Here is a 20,109-nt window from a genome sequence, read left to right on the forward strand (position 1 = left end):
ATATCAATTTAATTAACCCTTTAATCAAACTCCTATCAAAATGATTACCCCTTTAATCAAATTGCTATTAATTTATTCAATTAAAGATGATTTCATAGAATTAATGTAATCGCGTATGATGATATACGTACCGTTATTACCTTATAGTACTATTTAATTATATCAAATTAACCCTTTAATTAAACTCCTATCAAAATGATTACCCCTTTAATCAAATTGCTATTAATTTATTCAATTAAAGATGATTTCGTAGAATTAATGTAATCGCGTATGATGATATACGTACCGTTATTACCTTATAGTACTATTTAATTATATCAAATTAACCCTTTAATTAAACTCCTATCAAAATGATTACCCTTTAATCAAATACCTATTAATTTATTCAATTAACATATGATTTCGTAGAATTAATGTAATCGCGTCTGATCATACACGTGACGTCATTACCTTGTAGTGGTGTTTACTTACTTACCTTACTCACATTTATTCTTGGCGCCAAAATTCGTTTTCCTGATTGGTTGATTTCATTTCTTCTTTGACGAATACTTCATACACGATATAGGAAAGATTCTGAGTTGAATCTTTGTGCTTGACGATAAACTATGATGTAATAGAATATCAGTTACTTTTAATAAAATAATAATGTAATAATTTTGGTATTATAATTTAAAAATTAAACAGAATATCATGCCTTTAATACGATAACTGATACTCTATTTTATGCATAAGAAGTATATGTATTCTTCCTTTATCTTATACAGAATACACATACTTATGTTATTAATGTACGTAAATAAGTTTATATAATAGTATATGAAGCATATGTATTCTTCCTTTATCTTATACAGAATACACATACTATTTGTATTAAGTACCTTTTTAATTTTATAGGATGTAGAAATAAAATGCAGGGATGTAAGTTTTAAAAAAATTTATTGAAAATTTAAGAAAAAAAGATGATAAAAAAAATTGTATATATGATAAAAAAATAAAAAAATTGTATATATGATTAAAAAAATAAAAAAATTATAAACATATAATAAGAAAAAAATAAAGTATTTTGAAAATAGGGAAAGCGGTATATATACAAGATTTATATATTGATCTATATCTGTTTACATAGGTTTGTTTATACTTGATTTGAATTAACAAAATAATTTAAGCTTTGAAATATTCTATATACAATATACATATTATGAAAAACTATTTACAATATAATATATGAAAACTATTTACAATAATATACAATGACTTAAAATACGATATACCTAATATATAAATACTATTTACAATATAAATTATTTGAAAAAATATTATTTACACTTGAAGCCGTAGATCTTAGGGTGTGAGGGGTCGTAAAAGATTTAAAGAATTTGATAACATAACATACCCGGGAATAACATGATACAGTGTATAATTGTTACGTGTTTCCTTTTATTCATACCATTATTTACATTTTCCTCATTCATTCATTTATTTTATTTACAGTTTTATATGTTTATTTTATTAGATATTAACAAGATATACAAATATCTACATCGCATTCATGCACTCACACATTCACACATTTGCCAACCATTATGCGCGGTACCCAAAGGGTAATGTCCTGTAGTCAGTCATGCTGTCAGGATTTAATCGACGTCTTTTGTTGGCTACCATTTGATGAGTCTTTGCTTCAGGACGCGAAACGATGACAAATCCCTGCTTACGGGTAATCCTACCTGGGATGTTTATTGTTTTTCTTTCAATTTTTCCACGAACCAGGTTATAGAAATGCTCAAAATTAATTTCTTCGCGTGTTCTATAATCCAAAGTGATACCCCGAATTTTATACACATAATCAAATTTTCCCGTCCCAATTTCTTTCAATCTATACGCATAATTTTTTGGCCCCAGACCTATAAATTTGTCTATTTCCCACCCGTCTTTTACTTCATCGGTAAGTTCACCCAGATAGGGCCCTAATGTAAGCGGAGATTTCTCATCACGGCGTTGTACGAACATGATGCTATCAGTATCACAATACAACACCTTATCACGCCCTACACTTGTCATCAAGTCATACAGTTTTAACCGCGCCCATGACGTAATGAACGCCGCAAGAACAACGTTTGAGAATTTCCAGGGTTTATTCTTATTTTCCGTATTATGAAAAGTAAGAATAAGATGTTTATCTCCGACAGGTAATACGTTCTGTACTTCGTATTGCGGTGCCCATAGATAATACAAAAATTTTTCCGGTGTGTTAACAATTACAGATTGCGACAAGTCCGTTCTTTGTCCCCATTTCCCATAAAGCGAGTTGAGGAATATCTTGGAGATATACCTCAGACCAGGGTTCAATCCAATATTATCCTCCATTAACTCTATGCCTTCATGGGCATAATAATCTGCTATGTATTTATGTTTGTCTCCTTTGGTTTTGCACCAAGCAGGAAATCCTGAAGATTCCTGCTTCATTTGGAGGAAAGAATTCACGTAGTCGCGGAACAAACTACGCGAATTACGATCCTCAGAACCGAACAGTTCGAATTCCCATACTTCAATAATTTGCAGAATTTTATATCCGGCCTTTAACGCTTTATGAAGTTCTGGGGTACAATATGTGTCTGTTAAGGCACGCTCGGCGTCGCAATGCGTGCAATCATTGATACCTTCTTCCATACACGTGCGACATAAGCCAAACATAAGTCGCCCGTTACACGTATATGGGAGCACCGGAAAATATAGATCATTTGGAGGCAAAACGGTGCATTTGACTAGCCCATTGATACTTTCCACATCTGGGAAGTCCGGCCCCTTGTATATTTTTGGTTTACCTACGGGCATCGGTTTACGTGCCATTACCCAAGGATACAATGATGTTACATCATAATATGCAATGAACTCATCGGAAGTACATTCGTACAAAGCATTGAAACACTCGGTCCGACCACCATGAAAACCGTCCTTGGGTACAAGATGATTAACAAGATCATTACACTGAGTTTTAATAAACTCTTGCAAACTCTTGTCATTTTTCACCATGTGATCCCAATCACATTCCCACATTTCAACGAGATTAACACCTCGTTTCTTGAGGTAATTAGCTTTTATGATGGTTTTTTCGTAGCGATCTTGTAGGGATGTACTATCCTTAGAGGCAGAATCGAGACTGACGTGGCGCAACGCTGTAAAACAACGCTTACACCCGTGGAAAAAACACCCATGAAATTCATAAACTGTATTTGTTTTGCTATCATAACCATCGACTTTATATTTACCAATACGCCTTTCCAATCCATTCCCTGAATGTTCAATTTTATTACCTTTGGTACGTTCTAAATACCGTAACCAATACAAAGCTTTTAGACTTTGCCGGTCACGATGATCGAACCCATAAGGCGGAATAATTGGAATGACCTCATTTGGTAAATATAAGGACCGATAAGTTAGAATTGCTAAACTTGCAATTGTAGGGGAGGAAATAAAACACTGGATACCATTCGTTTTCTCCTCGATTAAGTTCGAGAACTTAATCACAGCCTCTGCAAGAATCTTAACGTCATTCCTACAGTATTCCATCATCTCGTATTGGAGATCATACTCCTCGCCGCTTAAAGCACGTTCTTGGTGCCAGGCGATTAATTGTCCCCGTTCTTTTGGGCTGAGACTGTCTGCATCAAAATACTCTAAAGACGGAATTTTGCCTACATAATTTTGATTTTCGGATGTGTTAAATAAATAGGGGAAATATCCCTTTCGCAAATTGCCAGATAAACCTAATGCTTCAGGGAGCCGGGACAATCTGACTCCCATATACAAATATGTATCACGAAAATAGATTTTATTTCCAAGTCTCATTTCCACAATTTTTTGGCCCGTCATTATTACATCAGGTACAAGATCATGTTTTTCTATTAAGGTTCTTGCACAGAACTGCATGTCATAGTTACTTCCATTATGAGAAAGTACTATGATCTTTTTGAACATTGGCCGACTTATTAGCACGTGACTAATAAATCCGTCAATATCCTGGAAATCAAACTTACGGGATCCATTTTTATTTCCACACACAAAGCATGGATCATCCAACTTTGTGTCTTTGCATTTATGGCAAATATTAATACAATTCACGAAATTCACGAAATGTTCTCGTTCTCCCCGTTCATTCTTGGGTAATAGCATCGTCTCTACGTCAAAGACGATGTACAAAAAGGTGTCGACATGCTCAACTTTGGCAGCCTGAACAAAACAAATATGGTCACCATCCACATGCATGTAGCATGCTTTGCAGAAATGTTCACCACATTTGTGTTCAGACTTCCTGTTTCGCATATCGAACATATCACCACAATCGGGACAAACTTTCTTTAATTCACACATTGTCTTACCACGCGCGATTACGTTTTTATGATTGGCAAAACACTCATGCGAAGGAAACAGTCGTAAACAATCATTACACTCACGTTTAATATCGTCATCACAAGGCTCATGATATTTTTCACACGCAGGACACTTATATGCACACTTGTGATATTGTACATTATTATATCCTTGTAGGCAATAGTGACAATAATTGTACTTGTCCAAAAGTGTAGTAATATTGGTGATCAGCTCATAATGTCCTTCTGTATACAATATTAAGATTTGTTTGTTTGCATGAATTCCCGGATATATTATATTATATTCCCGAGTCAGTTTGTTCTTCTCATAAATGACAATTTGATATTCGGGGGTTAGTTTGTTTTGGAACTTCTTCGCATCAGTAATAGTGCACCCATTTTGATGCTCAATAGTAACATCAGCATCATCGCACAAATCCTTAGCCTGCTTCAACAATCGCTCAGGATTGTTTTTTAACTTGTATACTTGAAATCGATTTTGATTAGCCCTAGCCTTCCCGAGGATGATAGCCTTAGGAAGACAATAGACATTTCTTTCCATAGGGATGGTACACTTTTCCAAAAGAGTTGCATAATCCTCATATTTGGCCGATCCACGGGTTCGACCCCTTCCCTTGCGTGGATTACCAATGTGGATCTTAAAATCCACCTTATTCCCAAAAAGAAAATGTTCATTGCTATTTAAAACATTTTCAACTGTATGAAACAATATATTGGGGTTCAATTCCTTTTTAGGACGCCATGTCATGTACACCGGTTTGTTTAATTTCGACGCAGAACTTTCAATAGTAATACCAATGTACATATCATCATCGACGTCATTTAGCGTATGCTCTTGTACAAATTCAAATAATGAGCGAATATACGTTTGCGGGTCTTCGATTCCAGTAGTGCGCATACGCTCAATGGTAACTTCCTTTCCATGCAGACCAAAGTAAGGATAGTGCTTAGTTCTACTATTAACAATGCGAAAATAATCCCGTTTGCCTGCACCATACAATGTAGGTTCCAATGTAGAACATGTACTATGTTCTGGTGCAGAACTCGTACTAGCCCCCGGAAGAACACCCAATAACTCGTCGGAATCATCAGCAGTTAAGCCCGTGGTCTTCCCTGCAGACACAAATTCTCTAAATTTTTCACGCGCTGCTTCCAGCATATTGTCTTGACGAAAGAAGCCCACACGATACAAATCAATAATATCCTTTGCGGACTTGCAACTCTTCAATACAATAGCCGGTACACAACTAAAATGCACAAATACCGCTTGTAGTAACTTTACATATGATAAAGTGTTTACCCTCACACCCGTAGCATGGCATTGCGTCAACACTTCCCACGTAAAAAACACTTCTTCGGCATTGTCATAGCTGCGAGCTTCCTGGGCTGCCAGCATGGTGGAAATAACATTGCGCGCTTCCATTTTTTTTTCAGTCTTCAAGCACTGTTTAAATAAAATACGTAGTTTTAGTTTTTTCGATAGAACTTTCTAAATATTCTTACACAATTTTGCACTAATGATATAATGAAAAGTTTCCGTGCTTCAAATCAGCAACTTAATTTTCAATTTACCGAACACAATGTTTAACTTTATCGGCAAATCCGTCAGTACTTTCCGCCAACAACAATTCGCAATGTCCCGCAATAATATTGTTGATCACAACACGAAGACTACAATCAGGGACGTCTTCACTTTTTTCATTGATTTTTACTACTAACTGACCGTGCAATTTTACCTAACTTATATACACGAAAATATTGTAAATTCCACACGAAAACTAACGAAATTTTCCGAAGTTTGCCGAAAATTGTCGAAGATTCCCGATACTTTTAAAATAGCAATCTTATACTAGCACTGTTTATCAAAATATGATTAAATGTTTATCGGTAGATCCTGATAACTTTGACTCAGTAAGTTTTTGAATTTACAGAATCGTCAAATTCACTCAGTTTCCGATAACACTAAATGGCAAAATCCTTTAATATTAATCTAACTGTTTTGCAATTGCAGCACACAGCGTACAAACAGGAATGTCTTCACTGCAGCAGTCCTTCTCCTATAGTGAACCGCCGCGGGTTGCTGCGCCGTATTTATACTTTCGGAAATGTAATCTCTAACCCAAACACACTTAGTTCAAAGTCTCGTACCCAGTCGGATTAAATCATGTATCAAGGAAAATATTTTATAAAGTAATTAGTAATAATACTATTTTACAATCATATATTATTTAAATTATATTAAATTGCGATGATTTCTTACTACATTCTCGAAGTTTCCCGAACTTAACCGAATGTTTCCGAATATTTAATTTTCACTGATAGTATTATTTCATATTTGAAAAATGAACATATCCGATGTGAACATTCCAAAGAATAAAATCACAATCATTTCAAAATAACATTCGCAATAAAAAGAACAAAGTAGTAGTAGTAAATAGAAACACAAATTAATAAAAATAACATAGTAAACAAAACATATCAAAGAAAAAATAATTTAGCAAAAAATCGAATAAGAAAAAATAAAAGGTTAGAAAAAGGTTTAGAACAGCTTATGACTCAAAGCATCAGAACTTTATCAGACAAACAATATAGCAGAGATTAAGAAATATACATAATTAATCGAAATAAAGAAATGTAGTAAAGTTAGGTTAGGAAAAGGTATATTTAATTAAGCCAATTATTAAACAAACGATAGCATAGAAATAGTTAATGCAGTTTTATTCAACAAAGAATAGCAAAAGATAGCATTTAGATAGTTAATTGTTACAAATCGAAGTTAAAGGCCAACCAATAACAACATAACACAAGAACAAAGAAATTAATAAAATAGCAATAGTATAGAAAAGATAGCAGAGAATAAACGAACTTGAAACCAAATAAGAAAAAGAAGAAAGGTTAGGAAAAAAGCACAGTTACTTTAAACAAATTATGTAACAGTTCACAACTTTTAACAAGTTTCGAAACATTTAACAACTATTTTTTAAAACGTTCACACTAAGTGTTTTGAATTTGCAAAACAGATAATCCAATAAAAATAAATAGTACGAAAAACAAATAACCAAGGATTGTGTAGCAAACGAAATATTTATTGGATCCCAACAAAGTTGGTCAGAGTTTATTTAGTACACTCACATATTGTTCGAACATGTTATACATGTGAACGAATAAAATAATTAGAATCATAGATTGTTCAGAATTTCAGTTCATAGGAAGCGTACCAATTTAAATTGTAAAACTAGCATAAAAGGTATAAGTAACAAAGTACAACACACATTAAATATTTTTGTGATAATGTAGTTTTTATAATACAATTTTAAATTCTGTTTTAATGTATTTTGTAACGCATGATTTATTTATTACTAAAAATATTATTTACTTGTAATGTTAGTTTTCATTAAGTAACTGTTAATGATATTTGTATCTTCTACTTTAATAGCCATTTATATTCTAACTGATAAAATTAAGAATGTCATGTATTAGTAAAACTTTTCATATTTCTAATTTACTTGTAGCGATACTTTGAAATTGTTATAGTATAAAGAATGTATTTACATTATACAAAATTAAAAAATGCAAGTTGTCAAAACTAAAATGCAACTTGTCAAAATGAAATTGTAACTTTCAAAATTAAAATTGTAACTTTCAAAATGAAATTGTAACTTTCAAAATTAAAAATACAAGTTGTCAAAACTAAATTGTAACTTTCAAAATTAAAAATGCAAAAATATAAACTAAAAAATGTGAGTTGATAAAATAAAAATGTAATTTGTAAAACAAATGTGCAACTTAAGAAAATTAAAAAATGCAATTTCAAAAACACAAAATGTAAAATGGAAAGTTAAAAAATCAAATTTGCGAAATTAAAAGTGTATCTTTGAAAAAATAAAAAAAAATGTTTTGAAAAAATTTTTCTGCACACGTTCATGAAATTCTGTTAATTGTAAAATTCAATTCTTCATAATTGTTATTTTTGTGTAATTAATCATCTTATATACTCTTTATATTTGTTTTTTTATTAGAATAAAATCTTGTTGTTTTATTAATTCATCTATGTAAGTAACAAATATTTTTATTTCTGCTTATTAACAAGTTTACAGTTTGACAAAAAAAAATGTGTATGAACACTTACCGCCGCTGGAAGACAGGAAATCCTTATCTAAATGTTCTTAGATGACGAATAAAATATGAGTGTGGTAAATTCACAGTTGATGATAAAACACTTGAATGCTGTAATAATAAAGAAAAGACAATATTACTTTTTATGAAATTATATTTCAGTATAAAAATTTGAAAATGTGTATTACTAAACTGTAGAAATTACTCTGCAAGCATTTAATTATGGTGCATCTTACAAAAAATTTTTAAGCGGTGTTAACAAAAAAAAACTGCATGTTGAAAAAAAAACTTACATGTATATTGTGAACAAAAAATAAATTCAAAGAAAGATGTATGCAAAAAAATACAAGCACGAAACAAATTGCATGACAAAAAACTGTATGTTGTAAACGAAAACATGATACAAACTTTATGTTGCGCAAAACAAATGCATGTTCTCAAAGAAATAAGTAATGTAAAATAATTCTTCAAAAAGTAATCTGCATGCTACAAACTGTTACAAAATAACGCACGCTTTCAAAGAAATAACTAATGGAAAAATAATTCTTTCATAAAGTAATTTGCATGCTACAAACTGTTACAAAATAACGCACGCTTTCAAAGAAATAACTAATGGAAAAATAATTCTTTCATAAAGTAATTTGCATGCTACAAACTGCTACAAAATAATGCACGTTTTCAAAGAAATAACTGATGCAAAAATAATTCTTTCAAAAGTAATGTACATGCTACAAAGTGTTACAAAATAATGCATGTGAAAAATTTCTTAAACACAAACTATTATGTAAGTTGTCAATGATACTTACTTTACTTCTGTGAACTTTGATACTTTGGAATTCTAAATTCCGTTGCAACTTCTACTTAGTAGCTGCTTGCATTGAAGGTTATCTCCAATTAGTTGCCCTGAAACAAAGAAACATTACTAAGTAACACTTGTAATTTATTTTCCTAATAGTTTTTATGAATTGTTTCTTATTTTTTTCCTAATAAATTAGTCGAGCTTTTTGTGTGAGCATACTAATTATTTAACCTCGTCTAATAAATTACTCGAACATTTCATGTGAGCATACTAAAGATGTTCCGAAAATTAAGATTGTGTAGAACAACATTGCTGTGAATATTAGAATGTTTAATCAAACTAACTCAACCTAACTTAAGCTAACCTTTTTATTTCTACTTTGTCTTTCAATATTCTTTCTTATATGTTTGACTATTTCTACTTTGTCTTTCAATATTCTTTCTTATATGTTTGACTATTTCTACTTTGTCTTTCAATATTCTTTCTTATATGTTTAACTATTTCAACTTTGTCTTTCAATATTCTTTTCTTAACTTTGACGGATTGTTTTCTGTGAAAACTCCTTATTTATTTAACCTCTCGTAATAAATTACTCGAACACTTCGTGTGATTATTTTATTTGTTCGTGTTATTTAAAATAACACTCGTTTTTAAAATTAGAAAGTCGTAAGAGCAGCTATGCTGTGATTATTTATTCTCTCATCTGTTACACAAACTCGTTTTTAATTATTTATTAGATCATATGCCAAAGCATACTCGCTAGAACAGCTACGCTGTGATTATTTTATTTGTTCGTTTGGTGTGCAAACTCATTGTTAACTTTAATTTGATCGCTTCTTATTTTTATTGGTTCGTATGCCAGAGCATACTCCTAAGAGCAGCTACGCTGCGAAACTTACAAAAATTTCTTATTTTACTATTTCGTATTATATTGAATAATACTCTTGCAGCAACATAGTTGCTCTATTTAAGTAATTTATTACAAAGGAATAAAAAAAATACCTTTGGTAACAGAAAAATATCCTGTTCCTCTAAGACTTCTGGTGGTCACTTATGACAGTTTGCAAAGGGTAACCTAAAATATAACATAACATGTGTTAGAATGATATTTTGTACTATATATATTTGATATCTAGTATACAATATGTTGTCATATGTATATTGTTGAAATATAGATAATGTTTAATGCGTATATATATAAAGGCACTAAGATTATATTAGCTAATTTATGACATGCAGTTATCTAAAGATATATTTCGGAAGCGACTGTAGTTACATTTGGTTCTATATAAGTAAAGGTTAGAATGAAGTTGTTTATTTCATAATATATATCTGTGATACTTTCAAATAGGAGTAGTGGGATAATAAGGTTGAAAACAGTTGGGCAGTCAAAAGATGAATAAAGTATATGTGAGTAAGCACACTAGATGGCAATGAAATTTTGTAAATTCACACTCTACGAGTGTGAGACCTAAAGGAAACATTCATAGAAGTTTAGAAAAACATGGCTAGAGTTCAAAACAATATTAAGAGAGAAGTCAGAAGCAGTCATACATACATAAGAACTTCAATTATTCATAGAAACAAAAGCATTCATAAAGACAGATGACAAAACATAAGAAACGGATTATAAGAGCATAGAAAGAAACAATAGCATACATAAAGACAGATGACAAACATAAGAAACGGATTATAAGAGCATAGAAAGAAACAATAGCATACATAAAGACAGATAACAAACATAAGAAACGGATTATAAGAGCATAGAAAGAAACAATAGCATACATAAAGACAGATGACAAAACATAAGAAACGGATTATAAGAGCATAGAAAGAAACAATAGCATACATAAAGACAGATGACAAACATAAGAAACGGGTTATAAGAGCATAAAAAGAAACAATAGCACATACAGAAACATAAAAGGCATAGGATATACAGACCAATATCAAATAAGTTACAAGCACATACAGAAACATAAAAAAGGCATAGGATATACAGACCAATATCAAATAAGTTACAAGCACATACAGAAACATAAAAAAGGCATAGGATATACAGACCAATATCAAATAAGTTACAAGCACATACAGAAACATGAAAGGCATAGGATATACAGACAAAAAGGATAAGAATCCACGTACAGCGGATACTAATAGATTGCAGTAGCGGGCAAACATCTTAAGAAATAGCAGTAGCCATAATACGTTACAAACCCATGTAAGGAATATAGTAAACAGAATAGAATAGCAACCAACCATGTTAAGAAATATATAATGCCAGCACAATAAAGAACACATACACCAGTGTTAAAAGACATCTACAAAGGGGGCGCACAATTGGAAATTCTAAGAGGCATCTAATAATAATAGAATTGGTAACAGACATATAATAGCAAACAAGGGGACAGAAAAAAACTTTCAAATAGCTTAAGCTTAGTTCAGGATAGGAACACAAACTTGAGTATGCAATAGTTAAAAGAACACACTGGTCTAGCATTAATTAAGAAGTAACAAACTAATTAGTTAGCGAGTAAAAGCAGGACATGAGCTCAAGTCATTTAGTTTAGGAAACATTTCAAGCGGACAAGATCTTAAAAGTTTAAATTAATTCAAAACAAATTATTCAAATCATGACCGTATTGGCGTTTAATAAGTATTATAGGTCATTGGCGGTTGACGACTGAGGCAAATACAATAAATTAAATTTAGTTCACATTAGGAAGTACAATAATAGCAGGAATAGAAGTGGCGGCAAAGTAAAAGAGGAAATCATGTAGGACGACAAACAGAAAGAAAATATTTAGCGATTCATACCATGGAGACAATGAAGGACAGATATATATTACCTAACAAGTAAAGGTGGGTGGGTTAATCAAAGAGAAGCAAGAATATGTTAGCTAAAGCATAGTTGGAAAGACACCAAAGAAAGAGCGGATCAGGACGTAATTTATGTAAAATTTAATTGCAAGGCCATCAAAATTAGGGTAATTGGAATAGCTTAGGTTAGGACAGGTTACATAGAAAGTCGTCAGACCCAAGGAAGAGAAGATACTAATCTGTAAGAGATGGTTTGTTAAAGGGACTTTACTTAGTTTTTTACCTACTTCATCATATTATTCTATAGAAAGAGACAGACATGCAAGAGAAAAAAGAGAAATATTCAATAGAAATAAACCAACGAAAGAAAGAGACAATTTAGAAGCCGATCAATGAAGGAGTGAAATAGAAATAAATAAATGGGTGCAGATAGAACGATAGGTGAAATAGAAATCTAATAGCATAGAGCAAATAGGTAAAAATAGTTAAGAAGAAACACAAAGAAAAGAAATTTTGGTTAGAAAAAGGGCATACATGCAAAGGCAAACATAGAGAGAGGTACAGAGATGGAGGGAGAGGGAGAGGCATACATGCAAAGGTAGACATAGAGAGAGAGAGAGAGAGAGAGAGAGAGAGAGGCATACATGCAAAGGCAAACATAGAGAGAGGTACAGAGATGGAGGGAGAGGGAGAGGCATACATGCAAAGGTAGACATAGAGAGAGAGAGAGAGAGAGAGAGAGAGAGAGGCATACATGCAAAGGCAAACATAGAGAGAGGTACAGAGATGGAGGGAGAGGGAGAGAGAGAGAGAGAGAGAGAGAGAGAGAGAGAGGCATACATGCAAAGGTAGACATAGAGAGAGAGAGAGAGAGAGAGAGAGAGAGGCATACATGCAAAGGTAGACATAGTAGTAGAAGAAATAAGGTTAGATTACAAGCGGAAGAAAAGAAATAACAGCAAAGCAACAAGCAGTACCAGATACTCGATAGTTCACATGCAACCAATAGTAGTAGTAGTAGTAGTAGTAGTAGTGGTAGTACTAGCAGTAGTATTAGTAGTACTGATAGAGTAGTAATAACAGTAGTGGCGATGACACTGGTAATATTAGTAGTCTGTAATAGTAGTAGTAGTACTAGTAATAGTAGTAGTAGCAGTGGTAGTACTGATAGAGTACTAGTAGCAATAGTAATGGTGACAGTGATAATGCTAATAGTCGATAGTAGTAGTATTAGTTGTTGTTGTAGTGGTGGTACTAGCAGTAGTATTAGTAGTAGTAGTAGTAGCAGAGGTAGTACTGGTAGAATACTGGTAGCAGTAGTGGCGGTGACACTGGAAATACTAGTAGTCTGTAATATTAGTAGTAGAGGTGGTAATAGTAGTAGTAGCAGTGGTAGTACTGATAGAGTACTAGTAGCAATAGTAATGGTGACAGTAATAATGCTAATAGTCGGTAGTAGTAGTATTAGTTGTTGTTGTAGTGGTGGTACTAGCAGTAGTATTAGTAGTAGTAGTAGTAGCAGAGGTAGTACTGGTAGAATACTAGTAGCAGTAGTGGCGGTGACAGTGGTAATACTAGTAGTCTGTAATAGTAGTCGTAGAGGTAGTAGTAGTAGTAGTAGTAGCAGCGGTAGTACTGATAGAGTACTAGTAGCAGTAGTGCTGGTGACAATGGTAATACTAGTAGTCTGTAATAGTTGTAGTAGAGGTGGTAGTAGTACTAGTAATAGTAGTAGTAGCAGTGGTAGTAGCAATAGTAGTAGTAGTAATAATAGGAGTTCATGTAGCTTCAACGATCATGTGTTTTACATATATAAAGTATCTGTAATTCAGAACTTAGTTACTTAAGAACACAAGGTAAATACATATGTAACGGCCTCAGCTAATACAGATTTACTTTTAATTAAATACTTTCTGTTACATATACAATAAGTTTCCATATACGTAGACTCTCGTTGGGTAAGCATTTATCTAATGTAGGGTTCCAGGGTAAGCATTCTACATTGAACTAAATTAGTGACTATTTATAAGAAAAAGGCATGCCTAAATTTAATAATTATTATTGCTAAGCTTGAAAATGAGTCTTTACAATGTATCAGCTATATTTTCTGACAATATCAATAACTTGGCCCTAATACTGTTCTCAATAGAATCTGCAAATGTAAGTTGAAAACTAAATGAAACAGTTTTTTTCTTAGTTTTACATGTGTTAGTGTCTTGAACAATAGTATTCACATTGAACTGAAACAAGTGTTTCTGCTTCTATTATTCATATTGACTACTCCCTATACTTTCACAAATATTAACAGCGTGCAGTTCTTCCGTCATTGCTTATATTGAAATCTTCTAACTAAATGCGTATCCTACTTATAGTTAAAATTGCGTCCATTTAACTCGAATGCATGACATACTCAATAGTAAAATTGTGGGGCCGATGCTAGGAATTCTTGGCTCCCTGTAGCGTTCTCATGACAAAAGCAAGTGTTTTGTATAAATTGTGGTAAACAAACAGTGTAATCGTGGCTTTCCCGGAGTTTCCTTCCACTTTCTATATACTTTTTTCATCAGCTTTCTTTGTAAAGCAAGTCAATATAAAAGATTCATTTCTCATGATCACCGTAAGCTGAAAGATACTGATTCTTTAACAAGTGCATACAAAATTCCCTCTGTCCCAATCTTAGGGGTGCTAAAGCGTTCATGTTCGGTCAAGTGTTTTCATAACAGTTTAAATCTTATATAAATTGTGGTGGGACCCCTCCCCTTTGGCTTACATTTGAAAGAAGATTGGTGAGTATTCTACGAAAGTCATAATTGCGGGACGCTAAACTAAAATATGTCATCTCATTATAATAGTAAATTTCAAAGAATAAGTTGAGATACGGTAGTATCCCTAGTTGTATGCAACCCAGCCTTACATAACTGCTTATCTAGTCTACATAACATTTCAGGCACTTTTCTATTAAATATGTTTGGTATTGTTCCCTAAAGTATATGTGTTTCTTCCCTGTATAGTTAAACCTCCTGTACGTTAAGCATTTTAAATGTCAAAATATACAAGTCTCAACATGTCCTCAAATAAGTAATTATCCAAGGAAGCCTAGAAATCTAAAATCTTGATTCCAATTCTATATCTATTTCTGAGTATTGTCCTGAACATCCCGCTAATCAACTTTACAAGTATGGTCGAGTGCTATAACATTTTCTCGCTGGCGTCAAATATTTTAAAGAAGCTAAAGACTCTAATCGATAATTATCAAATTTCATTTAAAATTTTTGTCCGCCTAAACGATTTCTCATTTGTATTATCAAACGGTAATAGATACAAAACAAATCGGGTACGCTAATATTCAAATATTACTGTAAACAAGGATGCAAAACACAATTTATGTATACTGTTCAACTTATTTTACACAAATACGGAACTAATAGCTAATTTGATAATTCCGATATAAAATTATGTTTCCAATAATATTGAAACTCAATCGGGTACAAATCAAATTTGGTTTCAGGGAATACTAATTTCAATAAACTCAAATAGTACGCTACAAACAAAATTCAAGAGTACTACAACTCGCTGTATCTAAAATCGTGTCTACGGTCCCTGTAATCATCACTACTTTTTAATAAAAATGTAACCTACAAACTAAAATACAATGTGATTAGTCTAAATAGCAAATTAGTACAACTCCTCCTTTATATAGCCTCAGTATTGATCAATTTGTCTTCATACCAAAATATTTTCTATATTTCTTTAATTGTGGGGAATCAGTGGTAGAGTGCTTACTTCGAAAGCAAACTATGGCATCATAACAATGTCCATAGATTTTTAGGGGTTCTATCTATTTTAAAGGAGCAAATCACCACCGTCTCCCTCATAAGTTAGCAACTATAATTGCAAAAGTCGGAATTATTCCCCAGATCACTATAACTGTGAGTTTTCCCGGGTGAAAATGTTAAAACAATATGGTGCAGTAAACAAAGTTAAGGGGATTCTTTAAATTTGTTCTACCAATCTCCAAACTTTAAAATTCATGTGTGCCGTCCATTTTTAAAATTACTAACAGCCTTCAGGATCTCAATCAAACAAAGCAGCGCTACTAATTCAATAATATACGTGTGTTTATATATTAAGTGCCTCATATAATCACACCGTTGGAGGGTCATGTTTCAAATAGCCATAACTTTGAAACTTATGTCTCAGACACTGGAGGTTCCCCATTTAAGAAACTAATTACCTTAGTTCATACACTCTATCCAATTTCCTTAAGTGTCAATGCTACCTGTATTACGCTATTTTGAAAAGTCATGAACCTATTCGTTTGTTTCACACTAAATTTTCTGACATCCAATAAATTAAATCTGCTATTTCGCTCTACGCAATTTCTACTTTCATTTAAGCTTCTCCCCATAAAATTTAATTTTACATGCATCCAAAAGAGATATCATCTATAAAGTATTAAGCTTCCTCGGGGTAGCATATACGGTTTTAGCACGGTGGAGGTCCCCCATCTTACTTCCTGTGGTTCACGAAATAATAAAATATAGGTCCATGTCTCATACAGCCTAGCTGTTAAAAGTAATAATAATAAAACATGTTCCTTGCTAAGCAATTAACGTACACGTTTTAGTTGCGGGAGACCCACCAATGGGCAAACACCGCTAAACTGTGTCTCATATAGCTACAGTGTTGAATGAACTATATGCATTATCTTGGACTTTAAACGTAATTTTACTCAATAACCGTAAAATTAAAAGAGTACATTTTCGGGGAGTCATAATCAAGAAAAGATCTAAATTCAAATTCCGCTATCTTCAATTACAAGACTAATATAATAAATAACAGTACGGTCAATAAGCGTAGACCCCTCTCATTATGCAGCGTGAAGCATCTAAGAAAAATTAAAACTAGTAAACTTCAATCTAAAACGTCGACGGCATTTATTATACATAACACAGCTAAAAGTCAATCCATAACATTCTAGATGTTAATGCAAATTATGTACAAAGTACCGCAATTTCATCTCATGACTTGTCCCTAACTGGACACTCTTTATTTTTACTGCTACCATTAAAATAACCCCTTCGTTACTCACAAAATTTTAGAATTCAAAACCCTTAAAACTTAATTATTCTGTCACGGGCAATTCCTGTAACACTGACAATGCTCCGTTTCATATAAAGTCAATACTTTATACAAAGCTATAATAAAAATACTATCGGTAAATGGAGTCAGCAATAAAAAGTCTGATAACAACTGGCATCACAATTTGATGATCATATTACAAAATAAGGAAAACAAAACTAATGTTGATAAAGGGCTATGGGAGACAATCAAATAACTCATAGTTAATGTTCTTACACGTCATTCTCTTTGCTGAACGAAGGATTTTCTTTATATATAATCTCAAATTAATTCCTAGTTAGAAAACCTTAAACACCAATGTGCTAAAGTAGTCAACGTAAAAGTAAAATCCGCATCTCACAGTGCTCATCTCCAATAAAATCACTTCAACAAATATCGTTTTCCTACAGCCTTTGATTCTAATTCTGTACTGCATAATAATAAGATACAAAAATCTCCAAACGGAAAACAAAGTTTGAAATCAAACTCAAGATGTGCAAAAAAAAACTTCAACTCATAATAATAATAATAATAATAATAATAATAATAATAATAATAATAATAATAATAATAATAGAGCTTCTTTCATGCTAAGCTTTTAGCGTACGCGTCTTTGGCATTTAATTTTTATTCCTACGAAGCAATATTCAATTCAACTTTCCCTTGCTTACAGTCATCAAAGTTTGTCCGTTTCGTTTAAAAAAAAAAAAAAGCCTCGCTGCTGAAAGGGATGTTAAACACAAAATTAACTAAAGTCAACATGATGAAACAAATCTCTTTCAATAAAACAAAGTTTGAAAATGAAATATCAATTTCATGAATTAATCAATCTCTGCAATATTTAATTGTATATTTCCTATGTATAAATTAGTTAAAGTTTTCTTACCTTAATTCTGCATAAGCGCTGAAACAGTCTTCGTTGCCAATACTGGTAACCGCTGAAATCAAACACCCGAACTACCACTCCAACAAATTTTAATACAACTACACGATAAAACTTCTCTAAACCAAACGCAGTACTAAAAGAATAATAAAATGGCTATGCTCGGTAGTGTTGTTATAAACCCCCAAATCCGTTCAATGTGATAGTTCATTCCCTCCCACTTCTCCCATCTATGACCAGTTACGGATGTCTTTCAGACACCTGCACCATGATCATTTAAAAGAAAAAAATAAAGGATGGATAAAATTCGATTTCCTCATGTTTCATCAGCTATAATAAATGAGGGTTCAGTCTCCTGCCCTGTCCTGTTTTCTTGGATTGAACAAACACATCACACAATTGGTTGAATCTAGTCAATTTACTTTATTTCTTTTCTACCCGACATGTTATTCAAAAATATTGAATGAGGGTACACATAAAAGAGAAAAATGTGGGGACCTTTTGGTGGTTACTTAGCAATAACCCAGTAAATAACGACACCAATTATCGTAGTAGCTTTTTTCTTCCCTTAAATTAAATTTCATCCGTTTAGAGGTCGTTCCTTTCAATTCGTGTATTAGTACATAGTTAAAGGCGTCTTGCAGACATAAATCCATTCACATAAGTAAATCGTAAACACCATAAAGGATCAAGGTAAAAATCATAAACATCGTAAGGTTGTTCTTTCAGATAATATCGCTCACTGTATCTACAGTCCGAATAATAACCTTTATAGGAGACAGCCACATAGTGGTTCAGAAAAATAACGCAAGGGATCAAAGCATGTTTTTATTACAACACTTGTGGGTATTAATCAGATAATGTCCACACAAATAGCGCACCACCGTCCTTTTTTCAAAAATATTTGTATTGTTCTATTTTACTTCTCACTAATAACATAGGGATTATGTACAACAAAATAGGCATAAGCATCAAAGAAAATATTTCAACAAGCTGTATTTCAACTAGAGGTAAATAGCATTCTAAGAATCAATAAATTCCACATGGTTTCAAGGTTGTGTTCCAAATTTTCAATGACAATAAACGTTCCGCTTGTATTAGGCAAACATTAAATAAATAACAAAAATTTCTATTCATCAATCACGCCGAAACCTGCCGATGTTGTTTCATTTCAGGTCATATATCCTGTTTTTCCCTCCTGCCCTTGTAGTACAAAGACTTGTTACCTGATGGCGTCACCTCCTTATACGCAAAGAGGAATCTAGCTTCGGAGGTATCAACACGCAAAGGAAGATGTATAGCCGGCTTGCCTTTGGTTTCTTTCTTTCAACAAAAAAAGGAGCATAAAAAGAGGATAACAGATGTCACCATTGTACCGTAAAAAAATTCCTATCAAGTACTTTTATACTGTAATTGTGTACTTTCTAGTATTTATTATTCCACGTGCATAAATAATATTTAAATCAACTATTTATTTCTAAATAATTATAATATATGAAAATATTAATGTAACATTAAATAATTGTAAGTTGTTCGGTGGAAATCAAGTTCGTTTAGAAATAATTAAAAGATCAGAACTGAGGATGATGTAATCGTCCGTGTTAAAAAAAAAAAAAAAAACTCCGGGATCAAAACGCTGCTCGGATAAGCTCGGGTGCTTTCGGTGGCAGTTCTCCTCGCGCTTCGGTTTCAGGTAAGTTAACTATTATAAGTTCATTAATTCAATAAGTTAATTAGCTTTAAAATTCAATAATACGGTAAACCCGTTCGTAATAAAACACCACTACAAGGTAATGACGTCACGTGTATGATCAGACGCGATTACATTAATTCTACGAAATCATATGTAATTGAATAAATTAATAGGTATTTGATTAAAGGGTAATCATTTTGATAGGAGTTTAATTAAAGGGTTAATTTGATATAATTAAATAGTACTATAAGGTAATAACGGTACGTATATCATCATACGCGATTACATT

At 32.4% G+C, this 20,109-nt stretch overlaps 1 protein-coding gene and 1 long non-coding RNA gene across 5 annotated transcripts in view; both read right to left on the reverse strand.

The window, feature by feature from the left end:
• Positions 1-20,109, reverse strand: part of LOC145686069 (apoptosis-resistant E3 ubiquitin protein ligase 1) — a 411,433-nt gene that overhangs the window by 109,793 nt on the left and 281,531 nt on the right. The gene's annotated exons all lie outside the window — the stretch shown is intronic.
• LOC145684685 (uncharacterized) lies at positions 8,261-18,246 on the reverse strand. The gene is made up of 4 exons (XR_014131364.1): positions 18,131-18,246; positions 10,306-10,378; positions 9,311-9,407; positions 8,261-8,615 (listed from the first exon to the last, which is right to left on the reverse strand). It is a non-coding gene; the product is annotated as an uncharacterized LOC145684685 (long non-coding RNA).

Source organism: Thermobia domestica, chromosome 5 (assembly GCF_964235325.1).
Source record: "Thermobia domestica chromosome 5, izTheDome1.hap1.1, whole genome shotgun sequence".
In the NCBI taxonomy this organism is placed as follows: domain Eukaryota; kingdom Metazoa; phylum Arthropoda; class Insecta; order Zygentoma; family Lepismatidae; genus Thermobia; species Thermobia domestica.